This window comes from Phymastichus coffea, unplaced genomic scaffold (assembly GCF_024137745.1).
Source record: "Phymastichus coffea isolate CEN01 unplaced genomic scaffold, Cenicafe_Pcof_1.1 PCOF00015, whole genome shotgun sequence".
Lineage (NCBI taxonomy): Eukaryota > Metazoa > Arthropoda > Insecta > Hymenoptera > Eulophidae > Phymastichus > Phymastichus coffea.
Window position 1 is genome coordinate 1,403,088 of NW_026706826.1, and position 23,026 is coordinate 1,426,113.

Sequence of the window (23,026 nt, forward strand, 5' to 3'; positions counted from 1 at the left end):
GTATTACTGTTAATATAAATAAATTTAATCCTTTCAAACCTGGCTCATATATTCAACTACCAAAACAAATAGCAGATAAAAAAGCAATTATCAACGTTCAAAATACAGATAATGTATGTTTTAAATGGGCTGTGCTTGCCTGTCTTCATCCAGCTAGATTTCATAGCGAAAGAGTTCAAAATTATATGCCCTTTGCGAATGACTTGAAATTCGATGATATAAACTTTCCTGTTGAGGTAAAGAATATTCCTAAATTTGAAAAATTAAATAGTATTTCAATAAATCTATACATACTAAAAAAATACGGTTTTAAATTCGAAGTCTCACCATATTATATATTAACTTTAAAATAAGATAAGCATGTAAATCTTTTGTTACTACAAAACGATTATATTAATGAGAATGAAACAGAAAAATCTAATAGATCAAATAACAATGATAATTTCAAATTAAAATTCCACTATGTATGGATTAAAAACTTATCTGCTCTTGTTAGAAGTCAAGTAATGAAACATACTGCACAAATTTATCTCTGTGAACGCTGTCTCCACTATTTTAATAATAAAGACAAATTAAATATTCATGAGACAGATTGTTCAAAATTAAATAAATATAGAGTTAATCTACCTAATTTTCCTCTTCTGAAATTTAATCATTATGATCGAAAAGAAATGGTTCCGTTTATTATCTATGCTGATTTAGAGTGCTTATTGAAACCCGTAAATAACGGACAATCCTTCCAAGATCATGAAGCCTTTAGTGTGGGGCTTTATATAAACTGTAGTTATGATGATTCCAAATCAGTCTTTAAGATGTATAGAAAAAAACTGAATGAAGAACAATCACCCGCACAATGGATTATCAAACAATTTCAGATTTTGTTAGATGAAATGAATCAAATATATAAGAATGCAATAGAAATGAATCTTTCATGGCGTAATCAAATGGATTTCAAGATGAGCAAATTGTGTCATATTTGTAGAAAATATTTTCAACCTGATGAAACAAGAGTTAGAGATCATTGTCATTTGACGGGCCGATTTAGAGGTGCTGCTCACGCATCCTGTAATTTAAATTATAAGAATCCTTATTTTATACCAGTCGTCTTCCATAACCTTACTAGATATGATTCTCATTTTATAATAAAAGAAATAGCTACTAGCTCTGATCTTGAGGGAAATGTGACTGTTTTAGCTGAAAACAAGGAAAGATATATAGCTTTCACAAAACACGTGAACGGTAGTACTATAAATTTTCGATTTATTGATTCGTTTCGTTTTATGCCATCATCTCTCGAAAAACTGTCTTCATACTTAACCAAACTAAATATCGTAGAGCATGCATTCAAGATAGATAAATATACAAAAATATAAATAGAATTATTGAAGAGAAAAGGCGTTTTTCCATATGAGTATGTTAACAGTTTTGAAAGTTTAAAACAGACTCAATTACCACCTATCGAAGATTTTCATAGTTAATTGATAGATAGCAACATCTCTGAAGCTGACTATGAGCATGCTCAAAAAGTATGGAATGCATTTGACATCATTGATTTAAGACAGTATTCTGATTTATATTTAAAAACTAAGGTATTACTCTTGGCCGATATTTTTGAAAATTTTCGTAAAACTTGTATGGACGCGTATCAACTCGACCCAGCACACTATTATACTACTCCTGGATTAACATGGGATGCTATGTTAAAGTGTACAAAAATTGAGCTAGAACTTTTAACCAATATAGACATGGTTTTATTCATCCAAAAAGGTATTTGAGAAGGTATTAGTCAATGCTGTAATAGATACTCAAAAGCTAATAATCGATATATGGGCTAAGAATATCATGAAAAAGAACCTAGCAAGACTTTGATGTACTTTGACGTTAACAATTTATATGGATGGGCGATGACGCAATCATTACCATATAAAAATTTTAAGTGGGTCTCTAACATCGATGAGCCTCATTTTTTCAATGTTTCCGATAATAATGGGGTTGGATATATTTTAGAAGTTGATCTAGAGTATCCAAAAGAACTACACGACGAACATAAGGACCTTCCACTTTGTCCTGAACACAACACATCACCTGGATCAAGACAAAAAAAACTTTTCACAACACTGTATAATAAAGAACGGTATGTCATTCATTATAGAGCGCTAAAGCAGACTATTAAATACGGACTCAAAATAAAACAAATACACAGAGCACTTCAGTTTAATCAAAAGCCGTGGCTTAAAACTTATGTAGATTTGAATACAGAAAAAAGAATACAAGCTAAAAATGAATTTGAAAAGTTATTCTATAAACTTATGATTAATGCAGTATACGGAAAGACTATGGAGGATGAAAGGAAACGAAAAGACGTTAAATTAATTAGTGCATGGAGTGGTAGATATGGAGCAGAAGCACGGATCGCACAACCCAACTTTCATAGTAGTTCAATCTTTGATGAAAATTTAGTAGCAATACAGTTATCATGGACGTCTATTAGTATTAAAAAACCAATATATATTGGACTTTGTGTGCTAGATCTCTCAAAAACATCAGTATATGACTTCCACTATGGCTACATAAAAGAAAGACTATCTCATAAAGCAAAATTACTTTATACTGATACAGATAGCCTCGTATATGAATTTCAAGATGTTGATACATATGAAATAATGAAAGAAGATATCAATAAATTTGATACATCAGATTACACAGAAAATAATCAGTTTAATATGCCGTTAGTTAATAAAAAGGTTCTCGGTATTATGAAAGATGAATGCAATGGTAATATTATGAGAGAATTCATTGGACTTCGAAGTAAAATGTATAGTATACTAATAGAAAACCATCAAGCAATAAAGAGGGCAAAAGGCGTAAAAACACATACTGTCATAAAAACAATAGATCATGAAGATTTTCTAAACTGTTTATTGGATTTAGAAATTATTAGGCGTGAGCAATGTAATATACGAAGTGTATTGCATCAAGTAAGAACAGAAAGAGTGCAGAAAGTAGCACTAAGTCCATATAATGTGCAACGATAGTCGATTCAATTAATCGAACCGTTCGCGATTCTGATTTTCGCGCGTTAGTTCTTAGTATTGAGAGAGAGAGGGGACGCGCGATCTTTTGAATTAGTAGTTACGTCTCAGCTGTTACGTGTGTAGTACCGCCAAAATAGTTTAGCACAGTGTTCCAACGATTTGCCAATAAAAAAGTTTACTTGGATTTTGGATACGTGTGCAAGGGTGAGCGAGGAAGCAGCAACAGTAGCAGCATCACGGAAGCAGCAGCAAAATCGACAGCAATTATACGGCAGATTTGCAATCGAGGCAACACAGCTGATTCTGATCTGAGGAGCACCTTTAATTTGCTTCAACAATTACGGCTGATCACCGTAATTGCACCGCAGGGTAGGTGCACCTCCCTTAATTATCGCGTGACAAAATACATTTGGTATTTTGTCCAACCGTATTAGCGTTAATTTTTTGTATTCGCGTCGAGCGTTAGATCGCGCCAACATTCGTATCTTCTCTCTCTCTCTTTCTCACCGAAAGTTATTTAATTGTAAATCCTATTCGCGTGCGTCAGTCTTTCGGCCCGACAAAGACTGTAGAGATTTTATTAATAAAATCTATTAAACTTATTCGCCGATTTCGTCATATAATTTTTCCTAATAATTTAAACAATTGAAAAAGGCTTAGGTTTTAATCCAATTATAGCTAGGGGATTAAGTGGATTATGAGCAAAGTCGATTACACTTAAAACTCATCGAGTATCACAAGGCACGTGACTTAAGGTGAGTTCAACTCTGCTTGATAGAAGACAACTAAGTTAAGTCAGCTGACGTTAAGGCGAATACACGTATTAACATACGTGTTAACGGAGCGGCAGTTTGCTCTGCATCGTGGGAGTTTGTTCTTAAATAAATTTCTCATTTTGCAGATTTATCCCCCCGTTACATGGCGCCCAACTGGTATTAAGACCCGTGTCGTGCGAATAGGATTGTGCGTCGAAGGGAATCGACGCACGAGAGAGAGAGACGATTGCGCGAGCGCTTAGGAAGGTTTGAGCGGGTGGAAGAGCGAGATTGTGAGCGGTACACCCTCTGCTGGGGAAAAAACGAAACCACTTCGAACCTTTTGTTAAAAATTGTTAAGATTATTGTAAAAAGGGCCGAAAGCGATAATTATTGGTAGGTCGAAGTGATTTCAGATCGTACGGGATAATCAGGTGTTAACCTATTTCAGCCACAGTTTGGTGGATAAAGGGGGGTTGGTAGCACCTGATCAACGATAAAGCAGAGAGCGCGACCCAAGCGTGCAGTCCAAATAGTAGCCAGGCGGAGCAAGCAAACAGCAGGCTCCGACCTTAGGTAGGATATTTTTATAATATTTATAGAAAGTTTGCGGAGACTGCACGCGCTCATAATCTCCTTTTAAAAGGCCTTATAAAAGGAGGCATTAAAAGTAGTAACACTAAATAGTGTACACCCCGCTCATACCTTGGGTGATAGGAAGCGGTAGTGGTCGATTAGGCCGAAATTTTAAACCTCAACCGCATCCTACACCCGTGCGGAGGCAAGATGGCTCTGTTGTCAGCTCAAATCGACAATTGGGCATTAGAGCTGACCTCCGCACAGCGCGAACACTATTTAGCGGATTTGGAACTGCGCAAGGATGGAAGTGTCATCCAACAGGCGGCTAGGCTTGGGAGATGGTTGCTGGGTGAGTACACCGCCACAGATTTTCAAGAGACCACGCACAGCAAAGAGGTGGCGGAGCGCAGGAGGCGAGCCCGACAAGCGTGGCTCGACACAGTCTGTGACGAGTTGGAAAACTCCAACGCGGATGATAACAGCGACCATCCCCTCAGGATCATCAATAGGGAGGGAATATCATTGACTGATATGTCAAGGACATTCACCTGCCCGGACGAGGACTCTGAGGGTGAAGCCAGCCGCCAAGAAGAGAATGAACACATCCAGAAGGCTCTCCGCACGCAAGAGCAGGAGGAGGGGGAGAGGAGACAGAGCAATCCGGATCTCAGGTCGCAGGAATCCTGCACTCGGAAGGAACCTCAGGAAGAATTATCCTTGAGTGAAGCCTTCCGGGAAATAGAGTATCTGAAGGAGGGAGTAGACCATAACCAAAAGTTGGTAGGTCGAATCCTAGAAACCCTTCAGACTCTGCAGGGATTACAGGTGTGTGCGGAGCGCGAGGCGCAGGACATGCGCATACGAATTCGAGAGCTGGAAGACGCAATGCATGATATGGCCAGTGCTAACCGTGCTTCTCAGCGTGACTCGGGTCAACCGCGCTCCGGACGTAATGTGAACTTTCAGGACACATTCACCTGTCACTACGACTCGGGGATTCCGGGGAGTACACCGGCTCCTCCAAGACCAATACCTAGGAGAAGGGACGTCACCACACCGGAAGTCCTCCAACGAAAAGGAGGTGAAGAGGATCCGGAAGTTTATGGGAGATCCGCACCCGTTCGACAGAGGAGTCGAAGCGGATCATTTGGCACCGGACATCAGATATTCTCAGAGCTCTCCACAACCCGAGATGTTGGGAAAATTGTCCGGGGATGGAAATTGAGGTTTGCGGGCAGTAGGGCACAGAGCGGAGATACGTTTCTGTCGAGGTTGGAGGATCTGCGCGTAGGTGCAGGACTAACTGACGACGAAGTGCTTTGTTCCGTATCAGAGATCCTCGAAGGTAACGCGAGGACCTGGTACTATAACAACAAGTACCAGTGGCTCAGTTATGACGAGTTCGTCGCGGACGCCCAGGATTGGTTTCGCACAAGTATGCAACAGCAACAAAGGCTGTTGCAGGAAGCCCAGAACCGGTTCCAGGGTGAGGACGAACTAGTGCGAGACTACGTGTCCAACCTGGTGGCTCTTGTCAATAGACTGGAACCGCCAATGCCCTTGGAGAGGATATTAGACCTACTCCATGCAAACCTCCTTCCAAATCCAGCTGCGTCGGAGCGAGATGACGTCGATACGCGAATTCAACAGGAGGGCGACCGAGGTACAGAACACCTTATCTTATGGTCGCCGTCCACGTGTATTCGCTGACCCCAAGTCGACGATCTTCCCTCAGCACGCCTATCAGCCGAGCAAAAGAACGGCTGGTAGTAAATCCCAGACCGCTGCAATGGCCAGCGAAGGGAAGGCGCGTGCGAAGAAGGAGGGAGATCCGCAGCGCGGACTGGGCGTGGAGAACCCCGTCAGGAGGCCTACCGAACAAGCATCGGTATCGGCTACGCAAGCTTTCACTTCTGATAAGAAGATGGAAGAACGTCTGGAGGGCATCGAGCGGATATTGCGCAAGTTGGCCACTGACAAGCAAGGCAGCCCTCCAGAACAGCGTAAGAGCCGATGGCGTGGAGGAAGGAAAAATTCTCCTTCTTCCAGGTCTCCTGGCGAGCGGCGAGAAGGGCAGAGGCGGAAGATAGACTTTACTAAGCCTCTCCAGTGTTCCGCTTGTGGCAAGCTGGGTTTTAGTCGCAAGTTTTGCCCAGATTGCAACAAGGGAAACGGCAAGGAGAAGAGGTCATCTTCGCGCCTCCAGTAAATTCGACCTCTCGCTGCGGGTCGCTGATGGGAAACAGCAAGTTGTCGGCGACCCAGGGATCCAAACGAGTCCTGGGAGGGCATCAAGAGAGCCCAGGACATAGCAGTATATTAGAGCGGAAGGCAATTGAACCCGATGTCAGCCCTCAGCAGAATAGGGGAGTGGTTATCCTGAAAGGACCAGATGGCCACATACAGGTTGTGGAAGAGGGGGAAGACTCCAGGGAGAGCCTCTCCACACAAAAAGCTCCTCTGCCGAAAGGATCCACGAGTAGAAGCCAGCCCACTGTCGTCGCGGCAGCGGAAGGAAAAAAGCCGCTGAAAAGCACGATGAAAGGAGGCGAAGATGGGACTCGTGGATATGACCCAGAGGATGAGACCAGGTGGTGGTTGCGGGTAGACATAGGTGACTTTAAAATTAGAGCACTCTATGATACCGGCGCCTCATCCACGGTCATGGGTCAATTAGGGCTGAGATTGGCACTGGAGATGGGACTCGAGTTGAATGTGACCAGGGCGGGCGATGCAAGGCTTGCTGATGGACGCCCGTGCCCTATAATTGGTCACGTGATGTTCCCTTTTAAAGTAGGGGGAATCACGAAGACAATCAGAGTCGCCATTACGCCGCTGCTCACAGACGACTGCTATGTAGGCGCGAACTTTATAAGAGAGTTCCGCGCAATTTTGGATCCCGATGAGGATGAATTATGGCTTAAGGACGCCCAAGTGAAAGTACCAATGGAAGTGGCTGGAATTGATGGTACGGCATTTCTCGCACCGGGAGGACTATGGGAAGCCACGGAGTCACAGCTTGAAGAAATTGAAGACCTCGTCAGAAGGTTGATTCCTGACGGGGGTCAGGCTTTAGGTTGTGCCGTGGGGGTTGAGCATGAAATAGATGTTGGAAATGCTCGACCAATCAAACAGAAGTACTACCCAGTCTCAGATAGAGTGCGAGAGGAAATGCACAAGCTGGTCAAAGATATGCTGGAAAAGGATGTTATCGAACCAGCGACCAGCGGATGATCGAGTCCAGTAGTAATGGTAAAGAAGGCAGATGGAAAATATAGGTTTTGTGTGAATTATCAAAAGGTAAATGCAATTACCAAACCTGATGCCTATCCTTTACCATATATGAACGACATCTTAAGACGAATAAGGGATGCAAAGTTCATATCTACTTTGGACTTGAGCAGTGCGTACCATCAAATTCCCTTAAAGGAAGAATCGCGTCCAATATCAGCGTTTACAGTTCCTGGATTAGGGCACTTTCAATTTAAGAGAATGCCCTTCGGACTGTCATACGCAGGAGCGACCTTCCAGAGGTTGATGGACAAGGTGATAGGCCCGGATATGGATCCATTCGCTTTTGCTTACCTTGACGATGTAATTGTGGTTTCGTCGTCCTTTGAGGAGCATAAGCGGCACCTAGAAAGGGTATTAAAAAGAATTCTAGGTGCGGGCCTAACCATCAACAAAGCTAAAAGTCACTTCTGTAAGACGGAAGTCAGGTACTTGGGAGTTCTTGTGAACCAGGACGGAGTAATACCAGATCCCGAGAAAATACGCCCGATATTAGAATATCCAACACCCCGGACTGTCAAACAGGTGAAGCGGTTCATGGGAATGACCTCGTGGTATAGACGTTTTATACCCGACTTTGCCATGATCGCTGAACCTATAAACCGCCTGACAAAGAAGAAGGTACGTTTCTCTTGGGAGGAGGAGCAAGAGCGAGCTTTCACGAGATTGCAGGAGGCGATGACTACTGCCCCAATAGTGGTATGGGCCATTGGAAAGTTCCGGCCGTATATTGAAGGGCATCACTTCAAGGTCATCACTGATCATAGTTGCCTGAAATGGCTCCACAATATGAGAAATCCCACGGGAAGATTAGCGCGATGGGCGCTAGCATTGCAAGGCAATGTCTTCGATATCGAATATCGAAGAGGGGATCTCAATGTGGTGCCAGACGCTTTATCTAGGGCCTATGAGGAGGAGGGGATTGAAGTGGGTGCTATAAATAGTCGGCCGGAGACCACTGACGCCTGGTATTTGCAACAATACCAGGAAGTATGCCAGGACCCACACTCTCACCCCACTTGGAAGGTGGTGGAAGGGAGACTGTATCATTATCAGCCTGATGAGGATGGTGAAGGGTCCATCGACAACGATGAAGCGTGGAAGCTTGCGGTGCCTAGGGAGAAAAGGTACCAGGTGCTCCAGGAAGTCCATGATGCTCCTACTGCAGGACATCAAGGACGAGAGCGTACGTTCTCCAGGGCTAGGCGCTTGTACTACTGGCCTAAAATGTATGATCAGGTCAGGGAGTACGTAAAGAGTTGCCCGGTATGTCAGCAGTGCAAGGTGGAACAAAGAGCACCTTGCGGGCTGATGGGTCGTAGACAAGTATCACGACCCTGGCAGGTGGTGGCCGGTGATATCACTGGTCCATTTCCCAAAAGCTCTCGAGGTTTTGAGTATATCTTAGTATTTGTAGACTTGTTTACTCTCTGGGTAGAGTGTGTTGCGATACGCAAGGCCATTGGGAAGACAATCGCAAGGGAATTACACGAGAGGATCGTCACTAGGTTTGGTGCGCCAGAGGTATTCTTGTCGGATAATGGAACCAAATTTAAGAATCAGGAGGTCGATTCATACCTGCAGATGAACGGCATCCAGCGCGCTTTGACTCCCGTGTATCATCCCCAAGCGAATCCCACAGAGCGAGTAAACAGGACACTCAAGACCATGATCACGTCTTACGTAAGCCGTGATCATAAGAGCTGGGATGAACACCTGTCAGAGTTCAACTTCGCGTTGAACTCGGCAACTCATAGCGCCACCGGATATAGTCCTGCGATGCTCACGTTTGGGCGTCAGCCGGTACCTTCTTTGACGTTCAGAAGAACCCAAGATCAGCAGGCCCTTGAATGTTCGGAGGGTCAGGCTGTAGAAGATTGGGCCGAACATATGGAGAAGCTTCCTAATTTGTGGGAGAGAGCTAACTCCAAGTCAAAGGAGGAAGCTGCGCGTCAGGCGGCTTATTATGACCGGAAGAGACGGCAACCCGAGTTTAAGGTCGGAGATTGGGTTTGGAAGAGGAACAGGATTCTATCTTCAGCTGCTCGAGGTATTTCAGCTAAATTAGCACCGAAATATGCCGGTCCGTACGTGATTGAAGAGGTTTGTGGTTCCAACACGTACAGGCTATGCAATCAGCTGGAAATCCTGCCTGAGCTCTTCCATGCCAAGGACCTTAAACCATATTACGGTCCGGGTGAGGATGGGGAAAGCGAGGAGGTCATCGAACCTCGCGAGCCGCCAGATGAACTGCCGTCGGAGGATGCGAACGATTCCGCGAATGCGCGCGAAAATCCGGGAGGGGATTTATCGGATAACGAGCTGGTCCAATAAGCAGCCCCCACGGCCATAGATAAAGTTCCCACCGAGACGTCGGATTTACCGGTATCTGCCCCAAGTAAGTGAGCTCGAGGTCGACCTCGAAAGGCTTCAGAGACGGTCACCGGTCCAGCGAGGGGCAACAACTCTCCCGTGAGGGAGAATAGAGGGAGAGGTAGGCCTCGAAAGACCGTGCCCGTCGTACAAAGGACGGTTGGGCCGATAAAACCGAGCGGTAACCGACGAGGGCCAGGACGTTCCCACAAAAGAATCGCGAGGGAGCGTATAACTCGGTGGGATGCGGCTTATATTAGGATTTTTTCTTCGCGCAGGGAGATTCATCCGAAATTTGTTGTTTTGGATGTTTCAGATGGACCGGAGAATCGTCGTCGAAGAGGAGACCTTCGAGGTGGTCACGCAGATGCTGTTAGATCTGCAACTGGGCCCTGATGCGACGCAGCTTATTGAAGATCTGCGGAGCTTCGCCAGGGTCCAGTTGGAAGGGACCACCCGAAGGGAACGACGCAATGCCTCGGTGGCAGAGGTTCTCCGGGATTCATCGTGGGTCGCCCCGAAGAAGGTTTCTCGGGACGCTTCGACACAGACCGAGGACCAGGACAGTGTCGAACGTCCCAAGTCTACAGTGGACCAGGGGGTGCAGACCCTCAAGTCCGGCGTATCCCTTACGTCGGACAGTGCCAGCCAATGCCCAGGACCCAGGGAAACCTGTGGGGCCTCGCATTGGGTCTGCAATCATCCCCGGATCCCTGAGCAGCCTACTCTCCTCCTCGACTTCAGACACGTGCGTCTGGGGATCAACGAGGTGGGGAGTGCATGGCGGTTCACTCAAGAACTACAGTCTCAGGTGCAGGAGCACCTGAGACGCTTTTTGAGCCGCCAGGGCGCAGAAGAGCTGCTCGGGGAATGGGCAGGGATGGCTCAGCGTGAGAGGGCCTACGGAGAGGCCCTGCTGCGAGTGGATAACGGACAAGAGTCCTCTGCAGCGCTCCCGGCGCCGGCTCAAGAGAAGAGAGCCCCGGGAGCTACTGACGCTGGACCGACGCTCATGGTCCATGTGGACGGGCGCATGGCTCCTGATACCACCATCATGGTCAGGTCGCAGGATGGACGTGCGACCGCCACGGTGGGAGGCGTGACCATCACCGCCTCACAGGGAGTCAGTGCCCAGCAGTCCCCTCTGGCTGCTGAGCAGCCATCACAAGATCGGGAGGCTGCTCAATCTCGGTCGCAGCTGAGGGGCTGCTACATCTGTGGGGAGCCTGGGAGCCAACTCCGAGCGGTGCCCGAAGAAGGCTACACACTGGCGCTACCCGAAACATCGCGCGCCAGGTGTAGCCAAACGATGATGTAGGCCCTGGAGGGCAAATAAATTAGCCGAAATAAAGAAGGGAGTTATCATTTTGTTTCCTTTCCTTCTTTATTACTTTCAGGTTCCTGATGGCAGCGAATCGCGTGTATTCGTCCTGCCCGGGTAGTCAGGACTTGGAGGGGGCTGCAATGGTAGTCGATTCAATTAATCGAACCGTTCGCGATTCTGATTTTCGCGCGTTAGTTCTTAGTTTTGAGAGAGAGAGGATGGAAAAAAAGGAGGTATTTATTTACCATCGAGACGGCTCGAATTTTGAATTTAAAAATTAATCTAGCATAATGTGTAAATGTATAAATAGTAAATAAATTTATATTTAAAATTTTAATTATATCTTTAATCCTAATTTAATTATTCCTTCAAATCCTTTTTTTTTTTTTTTTTGGAGAGGTTGAAGTAATTACTTATGCGCTCTCTCTGCCGAGTTTCAACTTAGTGTAAAGGTCTCATAAGCAATGTTAGTAGTGGAAGCACCTCACAGGTGAGAGCGATGGTTGGGGCTCTCACCATTCCCTAACAAAAAAATAAGAAAGAGAGGCGGCTCGAAAAGCGAAGTAGTGGGGTTATATTCTAAAATATCGATAAGATGTTAATAGGAATACCATTCTGTTCGAAGCATTGGTAAGAAGAAGAAGTAGTAGTAGAAGCTTAGCCATGCCAGCTATAAGAGACAACAGGAGATCTCACTCCTCTTCTAAGCATGTATGGTTTGCGAAGAATGTTAAAATACTTCATCTTCCATACGAAGAAAAAGACTCTAGAAAAGGTATTTGGGAACAGATAGCACGAGATCACGAATGTTTCCAAAGACGTATGGCTGAATTGAATAAAGTTATATCACGAGTATTACTCAAGAAACGTATATTGATTATGAATCGAATGCTTCGTCCTATATTAGAAAATCATTACACTATATATATGTTAAATAAAATGGAAATCTAATTTAAAGTAGAGGGAGGCGGATGTTGCGGCTCGAAAACCAAAGTAGTGGGGAAAGGTTTTAAAAGAGCTATTAGCCTCGAAGAGCTTTATTCTGCCTCAAGAATCGAGTAGTAGCAGTAGTAGCAGTAGTAGCAGTAGTAGCAGTAGCAGCAGCAGCAGCAGCAGCAGCAGCAGCAGCAGCAACAGTACAAACAGCAGTGAGAGCAGTAGTAGAAGTAGTAGTAGTAGAAGTAGTATTAGAAGAAGAATACGTAACATTCTAGATCTCTTTACCTACAACAAGATAAATTTTGAAATGTTGAATAACATTGGAATAAAGCTTTTCGATATACTTCCTGAAAAAAGAACATTGATTTCGCTTTAGACGCTCAGCATGTTGGAGGATGATAACGCAACTAAACAAGGCTAACTCAAAATCTTTATCTCTAAGGCAAAAAAAAAAGCAATAAAATGACTAACAGACAATTCGTCATTAAGATTACTCTATCTCCAATCACCTGCTGCGTACATACTTTCGAACGCATCTTCATTGAAAAAGGAACATCGAATGCGTTTTAACCCTCAGCATGAGGTAAAGCGTTATTGGAGAAAGTGCAAGCTGGTGTGGGTGGTCGAAAGTTTCCTAAATTATATGTGGCCCTAAAAAAGGATAGTGCACGCTGCTAGAACGCATCTTCATTTACAAAGGAACATCGGTTATGCTTTAGACTCTTAGCAACGACTTCTACAGCAACCTACCTTAACAACCTTTATAGGTGGGTGGGAGAGTGGATGAATGGGGGGGGGCACTGTCGAAGGGCCCACTGGCTTCTGTCTCAGGACATACGCATATACCTTATGCATTGGCGGCGCATCTTCAATGCATAAGCTACATCGATTACCTTTTAGGTACTCAGCGGGAGGTGTCAAAGGTACATCAAATGCCTTTTAGACACTCAGCATGGGGTCTCACTCTGTCGAAGGGGCCCCATAGCGCCCTACAATCGAAGGAGAGCGAGAGAGAGGGATAGAGAGAGAGAGAGAGAGAGAGAGACCATCATATAGTTTACCAAACACCCTACCGACTTCTACAGCATCCTACCTTAACAACCTCTGTGGGTGGGTGGGTGGTGGGGGGGATGTCACTGTCGAAGGGGCCCACTGGCACGCGGGAGGTGTCAAACGAACATCAAATGCAACACTCAGCATGGGATCTCACCTTATCGCGATTAAAAGGTGTCACTATCGCGACACCTTCATCGGGCGGCCTCTTTGTGTCCCAGAACATACACATATCCCTTATACATTGGCGGCGCGCGCGAGGTGTCAAACCAACATCAAATGCCCTTTAAACACTCAGCATGGGGCCCACTGGCACGCGGAAGGTGTCAAAGGTACATCAAATGCCTTTTAGACACTCAGCATGGGGTCTGACCATAAATTAAAAGGTGTCACTACCTTCACACCTTCATCGGGCGGCTCCTTTGTGTCCCAGAACATACAGGCATCCTTATACATTGGCGGCATCCTTTGTCGGCTCCTTTGTGTCCCAGAACATACATTGCTTATCTACTAATAATATTGTGCATTAAAACTTTTATTAAAGCCTAAAATGTCATTTAAACCAGCGTTGTCGCCGGCAATAAACGCCAATACGAAATGTACTTGATACGTTTTTCCTTCAACATAAATTGTAATACCAGTGGAAGAAAAGTTTATTAAAATATTGACAAGTTTATAAAATATCCGTTCATTCCCTAATATTTTATGATCAATACTACGATGAAGTTGGCACAAAAATATATTTTCCAACTGGCTCGAAAATTCTGAAGGAATTCCAAGAATAGTACAGTATACTGCGCTAATTTTATTTTTTGTTTTTCTAGACCCAAGAGGGTTATTAACTTCAACATCATTAAAATACAATACTAATGGAAGTACAATTTTCTTATCAAATTTAGTTTTAATATTTTTCCAATAATCTGAATTAAAAAATATTAAAAACGAATTATTCGTTTCACAACTTTCAATAACATCAATAATAGTTTTAAAGACTTTAGGTAATTCTAAAAATTTTTTAAAAATAACTTCCAATGGTATAACACTTAATGTATTGTGTTGTATAACATGTACAGTTTTTTTATATCTCTTTCCAATTCTTAAAAATGACTTTATAATTATTTTTACGGGCAAAAATAGACAATCAATCTCTTTTAGATATTTTAACGTCAAGTATTCGGTTTTAAAAACAGCAAATCCATTTTGCAAAACAGATAACAATTTCAAAATTTCGTCATCGCAACATTTACTTTTTAAATGATCGATACATTTACTAATATAAGAGCTGCATATTTCGTTTATGATTTTATGAATCAATTTTCTATTTAAATGTCCTTATCAGCATATAATTGAGTAATCAAAATCAAAGCGTTATTAAAAACCATGTCTGTATACACTTGAATATCAAACTTATTGCTTTCAGTTAAACGTATGTTGTCTTCAGCGTTGATTTGTTCATCATTATTTTCATTTAACATAATAATACCGCTATTACAATTTTTTTCGTCAAATACTTTAACTCTTGTAGATTCTGTTTCGCAATGAGTATTTTGTACATGTCGCATTAGAGAATAAACATTTTGAAACTTACTTTTACAATTTTCAAAATTGTATTCACATTCTGAATATATCTTATATTCATGTTTCAATTGCACATGAAATTTTAAATTTTTTATAGAATTAAAATATTCCGTACAAAAAAAACAGTATACCATTTTTACTATAATATTTTTACTAAATAAATAATTATAATTGAATACGTATTAAACAATTAGAATTATTACTATTCTATTTAATGTGCTTTATTTTAAAGCACAGTATATCTGTTATCCAAAATAAATACTAAGATTAAACGTTGCCTAGAAATAGTCTAAATATTAAAACGTAGAAAAAAAATTTATAAAAGTTTAAGATAGTAAACAAATATCAAAAAAGACCAGAAATATAATGCTGATGAAAATTAACAAACGGGATTATTGCATCTCGATTGACTTTTCGTCAGATTTATCTTAGTCGTCTTCTATTACAGTTGAAGCCGGCCTTTCCTCGATAATACTTCCTTTTTTTCTCTGAAGTTTGTTAATAATATCGGCTATATACGATATGGGTTTGTCGTACTTCGTTGACACAAAATAAAGTCCTTTTTGTACGAGCATCCAGATATGCTCAGTTTCGGTAGGATATTTGATGTTGAAAACGTGGAACGCTTCAAAACAAATATCAAACGCTTGCAATACATTTGACACCTTGTATAATATGTTGTCAATGGAAACAAATATTTCGACAATATTCGTCGCATCAATTCCTACGATGATTATATGCGGTTGAATTGTCGAGTTTGTTTTTCTAGCTTCATTTACAGTTTTCTCTCGAATTGTTGTTACATCTGCAATAACCTAGAAAATTAAAAAAAGATATTATTACCATTTATCTAATTACGTTTTATTAAACGTAATATTTAAAAATAGTATTTACTTTTTATAACAACAATTTATTTTACTTACAGTGACATGTTTTACAACACTGTCTTTAGCATCACCTATAGAAGCCTTGTAAACTTTGTCGTTTGTTTTTATCAATACTTTAGGTGGTAATAAATGACATATTAGCATTAAGCTAATTGTAACATATGAATCTAAAATAAAATTAAAAAAGTATTAGAAAACTACTACTTAAAATTTATAAGAGTATTATATATTATATATATACCATTATTAATACCAGACTTTTTCAATTCTTTTTGTAAATTTAAGGCAGTTTTGTTTGTTGGGTGAACCTTTCTCGAATCGAAAATTGCATTCGCAAAGTCTTTAAAATTCTCTATGTTTATTTCTGCATCCAAAGACAGCATATGTTTTCCATCCAAAAGAAGCAATTCATATCCTAGCGTATTTTTATATAATTTCCATTTTTCAATGATATTATTAATACTTTTTACTTGATCAAGATTAAGATCCTTATGACGAACGCTGAAGGTTTGTTTCCATTTGTCAACAACAGTAATCCATGGTTGTTCGTTGTTTTGCAGCCACAAACAGCTACTTCAATTTCTTCGTTTACAGGAGCATCTAAAACGTAGTAAATTATTAAAAACGTTTACAAAAATATATAGATCATGTAAAATAATTATTAGTTTACAAGAGAAAATATGCTATTGAATCGACTTCAAAAACCAACATCTTATTACCGTTGTCTGAGTTCACTGTTGGTTTATCTTTTCCAGTTTCACTTTTTAAGACATGCTCGATCCTATTCTTTTTATTTCTTCGGTTTCGCCATTGAACCAACAATTTACCTTTAGCTTGTTCTGACTTCTTTTTCAAGGAATTTTGTTTTTTGACCGCAGGAATAAACCACGTGTCAAGAGCCTCAGACGGAATTTTAGTAACAATCAATGTTGCTAATCTATGTGCCAAGTCGTTGTTAAGCCTGTAAATAGTTTCTAATATAATATAGGCAGATATTATAGTGTCTTATAAGTGATGAGACATCAAATATAATTTTTTCATTGTTTTATGAAGTATTCTTGTATTAATCGAGTCGTATATTACATAATAACTTAATAACATTCAATAAATACTAAACCAAATTCATAAAAATATTTATATTTGTGATATCATATGTAAATATAACAAAAATTGACAAATGCAAATACAGTTTCAGCAAAAAGAAAATCTATTATAAACTATTACTTTATTAATTATAACACAGACGAAAACATTGTAATCGTTAGAAGCATTAGAATAAAATTTGACATTCTTTTGTACTTTATCTTTCGCGTCCAAAGTAGAATACAATAAGATATCGAATAACCTGTAAGAGTTTTATAGTATTAGAAAAAATCAGTTGTTACATGAGTTTGCGGTATAAAATACAAAATTGACCAGAATAGCATGAGAAGAGATAAGATTTTTGTTTTAAAAAATTCACGTACGGCGTATACATATATTATATATAATATTAAGTTTCAAAAAAAATGGATACAACAGCTCCGATCATTATTGACAGTTGATAATTCACGCTCAATCGAACACGCACGAATTTATAAAAAAAATCATACATAAAGTTTTTATTGTTAAATTAACGTTATGAAAAAGTTATAAATTCAAGACGTAATATATATTCTAATAAAGTTATATAGAACATTTACCATTCATCCTGATCTTCAATATTGATAATGATTAACTTGCTTAGTTCTTTTCGATACTCTTCATTTAATTCTCCGTGCTCTTCATAAAAGTCGACTATCTCTTGTCCGCATTTACCGCTTATTAAGTCATCAATTGAATCAATCGTTAGAAGATGGCTGTCTGATTTTTTTGCTACAGATGACACTGCTCGTTTTTTTGTTGAAATGTTTTCTTCTGCAAAATCAGCAACTTTCTATTGACAACAAATAACATTAAATGTATTAAAAATTATTTTTCATTGAAGGGTATGTAGAATAGCGATTGTGTAATTCACAAATATGACCTTTTATCGAGCACAACAATTTTTAAATTGTTAAAAATATTATTCTACTGAATAAATATTAATAATTTGAACATGAAAAACGAATATTTAAGAATTAGAGGTAAGAAGCAGCATTGTTATATTCGCATGTTTTTTTTTGTCCATAAAAAGAAAAACAAAACAAAACAAAAAATATGCGAAAAAAAAAGTAAAAAGCGTCGTCACCCTTTTTTTCTTTGCAGAATCATCTTCATCATTTTTAGATTTGGATTTTCAGTAGTTCGTGAAAATAATTCTGGATCCGATATCCTTAATCAGTTCGGCAACTGAAGTTTTATTTAATAGAGGAATCACTTGACTATTAATTTTGTGATCTATATAAAAAAATAAAGTAAATTAGTTATGACATTTAATAGAGATACTTTTTAATGACTTGATTCACTAAAAATATTCAATTGTTTGAATTTTTCTTTAGTAATTGAAAAAAAAATTACAAATACAAAGCCAATGAAATACTTGTATTTAGCAAAATAATTTATTTTTAAAATGTAAATAACGATGATCGGCCTGATGGAGAGAGAACAATTGCAGAAAATAAAAAAAGAATGTATATAGCATCCAAAATTGTTACTTATTAGGCGTGTGCATATACATTGCAAAGCATTAATAGCTCGAGTTATCGTTACTCAGAAATAGATACTATCTGAAAATTTGATTAATGTAAAAGAAGGGATATTTCCTCGTCATATGAAAATAATTCTATATACAGTTACAACCATTTATCAAAGATGCTCATTTGGTTGTACCGACAAGAAAAGAATTCACAATTCTCATTAAGATACTTCAATAATGGTATAAAAAGCATTGATATTATGACAAAAAACATCGAAATAATCACGAAAATTACATACATACGAAGTAAACGAGTTTTGTAAACTTGTAGATAAACAAGAAGACTCAGGTCTTGTGTGGCTGCGTTCCGAAAAGAAATTTTCCCAACGTGTTCAGGTAAGTGCGAGAGAGACAAAATGTTAACCTATCTGTCTCTTTCAATGTCACGCAAAAAAATAAAGGGAATTTCATTTCGGAATGCAGTCCTGATATTAGACGCTTTTTTACTTTTTATATGTATACAGTACTTATACCTCTAAGATATATATATATATACACCAAGACATACATAAAAAAAGTCAAGAAAATGCCACTTGTATGCAAAATTTCCTTAATTTTTTTAGGTTAATGGAATAATTAGTATTACTAACCTTCAAAAGTACCAATAAGGTAATCAAGGCGTAAGTCGACAAGAATTTTTTTTGTTTCCTCGTCAGTCATTTTGTGGTCCTAGATTTCTTAACTTTTTTTTAACGTAATTAAATTAAGTGCTCAATACTACGAAAAACACTGCACGTTTTGTTTCTTTTACACTGTAACGGGGTGGATACCGTTTAATTATTTTTATTCGCGCAACTTTATTGAAGGGCGAATGTAATTATCTATGCTCAATACATAATTCGGAGAGTATGGGGAACCAGGTGTCAGTCAACCAACTAACTACAACTGTGAGTGGAAGCGATACAGAATAAGCGAGTCGAAAGCACTTGTTAATAACACGAACAGAATCTTTTATTGTCTATCAAAAGTTACATTGGATCGGCCCGCGTGTTTATGTTGAAATCGGCGCTCGCTCATCGACGACACGCAGTGTCGGGACGCTCGCTGCTCTTTGTTAACAGAGCTATTGCATGCACGCTTCGAACACGAGAAATTAATTGTTAAACATGCAACCGCGATCGCGAGATTAAGCTGGCCAGCTTACCTTTGTTCTGCGGACGCTCGAAGATGACACCAATAAGTCGCACTCGGAAAAGGTCTATAGTTTGTTTGCGTCGCGAGTCGCGAACTTAAAAGCACGTGGCTTCGCCCTCGATGGCGAAACCTCACGCATGCACTAGCGTTATCACAGCGCACGGTGTTTTTGTCTGCTGGCCCAAGCCTTCGCCCTCAGGAGCTACACGGCACCTCGGCTGCAACGGTCTCTGGTCTTCTCCTCCGGATGATTTGCGAACGGAATTCGGTTCCGGTAACTCGGGCGAACTCGTTGATGGACAATGCTTCACAGGTTCAATTTCAAGCGCGCGCGTTCCGTCTGCTCGCGTGCCGAATTCCTTCGTTACGTTCCTAATCTCCCCAGTAGGTGCTGCCCTTAGAGCTAATTCGACGTTTACCGTCACAACACAAATCACGGAAAAATGTTAACACAGATCACTACAGAATGAAAATCACATTAAATCTAACGTGTGAAAATCGACTTTTGATGAGCGCTAATACTATAGGCCGAAAAAACAAATAACTATATATTTACATCGACGAAATTGACCACGCACACGGTTACGTATGAGCCGTACGGCGCAACACTAACTGCCTCAATTCGATGCTACTTGCTATGTACTTACGTTTTTGTTTACAATGTTAATTTTCTCCGAATTAGAGGTCGACAGTTGAAATTCCAATTCGATCTTACCGCCCCTTCGCCTTCGACCGTTACGCCAAACAAACACACACGAACAAAATTTTGGTAAATTTAATAAGTAAAAACAGTGAATAATAGTTTATATTTAGTTCTCAAAACGTATTAAATTGTAATAAATATAGTTTAAAAACCAATTTATCTCATATATTAAAAATTATTACATAAGTGAATTAATGAACTGTAAAAACATTTATTATAATTGTACAATATTGCATTGTGCATTTATTAATATATATATTGCATTGTGCATTTATTATGCACAATGCAATATATATATTTTTTAATTTATTTAATTACTGAAAATTATATTTCTCTAAATAAAACCAAACTTTTAATAATTATGAAAATGTTGCATAAATATTATTTAATGATTTTTTCTTATAAAAATATAGACTCAATAATTAGATTTGTGATTTTATATATTTATGTTTTAATTTATAATTAGACATAAAATATGTATTAATCTTAATCTAATTTGTAACACTTATATGTAAACATCTGCAAAAACGCTTATTTAAATTGAGTACTGGCTCAGACAACTCGTTAGAAATAGTTCGATTAATTCAAGATAATAGTTTGCTTAATTCATACACAACTTGTTTGCTTTAAGCAACTAAATTCTACATATTAAACACTTGAAATAGGAATTTTTAGGAAATAGAGCGTTTAAATTTAACATAATATATGCTTAAAAGATTCATGTATTTTAAGGAAATAGTTTCATGAAATCAAGCGGTTGGTATGTTGAATTCATATACAATTTGTTTTAAGGAACTACGTTGTTAAATATTAAACACTTGAAATAGTAAATTTCAAGAAGTGGCATATTTAAATTTAAAAAATATATATTGGAATGAAATGAAATGTTGTTAGTTCAATGATACGCATATTTTAAATTCACAAAATATATGCTTAAAAAAATATCATTCTTTTAATTAACTAGTATAATTGAATTAAGTAAATAATTGTTTGTTTAAATGCGGAATATATTTGTTTCGAGCAAATATGTTGTCAAATATTGAACATTATATTTATTAAATTTTTAATAAATTAAATGTTTGATTATACTGAATATATATTAATTTTGAAGTTAGATATTGTTAATTCAAACAAATATTTGATTAAAGGTGTTTTTAATAAAATATATTATTAATTCAATTAAATAATTTATTAGATTTACCAAAATATGTTCTTAAAGTAATTTGGTATTTTTAAAGAAATTGGTTTGGTAATATTAAGGAAACTATTCTTTAGTTTTTAAAATAATTTGTTTAACTTTATAAAATATTTATTTGAAATAAACAAATTAAAATTCTACTACATTATTTGTTACTTTTAAAAGTATATGTCCTTGATTGAAACATATCATGTTAGATTTTAATAAATGCTTGTTTGAATCAAACAAATTGATTTTCACAAAATATATTTGTTTAAATCAAACAAATTTTTTTCTCAGTGTACATAAATGCAAGTGGATACATAACTAGATTAACATAGTCCAGGTTAGCTTCTAATCCAAGGTTACCTCTAAATATTTCATCTTCCCCTAGGTCTTCATCCGTTCTGTTCTTACTGAATTAGAATAAGAGTTTGGATCTTCTTTCCGGTCGCTGAAGGAGGGAACGCCGAAAGCTTGTAAAGCAGCCAGAATGTCCTTCCATCTGGCAAAGTTAGAGACATTTTTAACATCTAATGTCGTAAGCAAAATCAGTGATTTCGGGCGTAACATACTTAGTTTACCCATTGGAAGGTCTCGGTGACTTCCATTATTATGCATATTATCGAGTGTCTTTCACGGAAGCTGTGTTGATTGTCAGTTAGTTCTTCGGTTTCCTCGATCACGTTAGTTGTGATCTCAAAAGTGCTTCTTTATGGTTTCCAGCGATGTTTAACAGGCTCAAAGATCTGTAGGAAGAAGGAGCGTCAGGTTCTTGAAAAAAGAAAAAAGTTTCCGCTTCGTGAAAGAACCGGTCCGTATGTTCGCATTGTACATGTCTGGAAAACAGTCCGATCCTGGCTCCTTTCCGAATCTCAGCGATGACGTAGCTTCGAGAAGCTCTGCTTCCGTGAATTCCGGGACATGCTGCTTGTTGCGCGCTTTGGTTGTCCTGACATCCTAAGCCGATAATTTAGTTCATACATTCCGCAAACATCCCTAACTTTTTATGGCGGTATGGGTACATAGCTCGATCCGATTGACATATTACCATAGGCCTTCTAGCAAATAAAACGGGATCAACCAGTCTATGGTTTATATTCTATCATAGAATTGTCATCTTCTTTCCAGCCGTATATTTCTATGCGACATTCAAAGCAGCGATTAATCTGCTCTGTACAAAAAAAGCCAGCTTCAGTTAGATTTGCTGGATGCACATGCTCGCAAGATCATCCATCAGTGAAGCTATCCAACATTATTTGCTCAAATCTAGAAAAAAATGCAAGTGACAAAAAAATATATAAACTACTTTTGAATAAAACCATTTACCTGTAGTCCATTACCTCCTTGCTTACAATCGTTGCAGAGTACCATTTTTTCACACGGGACATTGTGTTATAGAAAGCTCTTACTACTTTTTAACACTAATTCGCTTGATACGAATAATCACATGCGACTGTCACTGAGTTTCAGTCCATTCTTATACCATAAATAGAAAATGGACTAGATAAAAATTACCCTTCCCTACGTCCTTTATTTTCT

General features: G+C 39.1%; 1 protein-coding gene across 1 annotated transcript in view; it reads right to left on the minus strand.

The window, feature by feature from the left end:
* LOC131675042 (glutamate receptor ionotropic, kainate 2-like) overlaps positions 1-23,026 on the minus strand; it is a 2,022,482-nt gene that overhangs the window by 1,353,121 nt on the left and 646,335 nt on the right. The gene's annotated exons all lie outside the window — the stretch shown is intronic.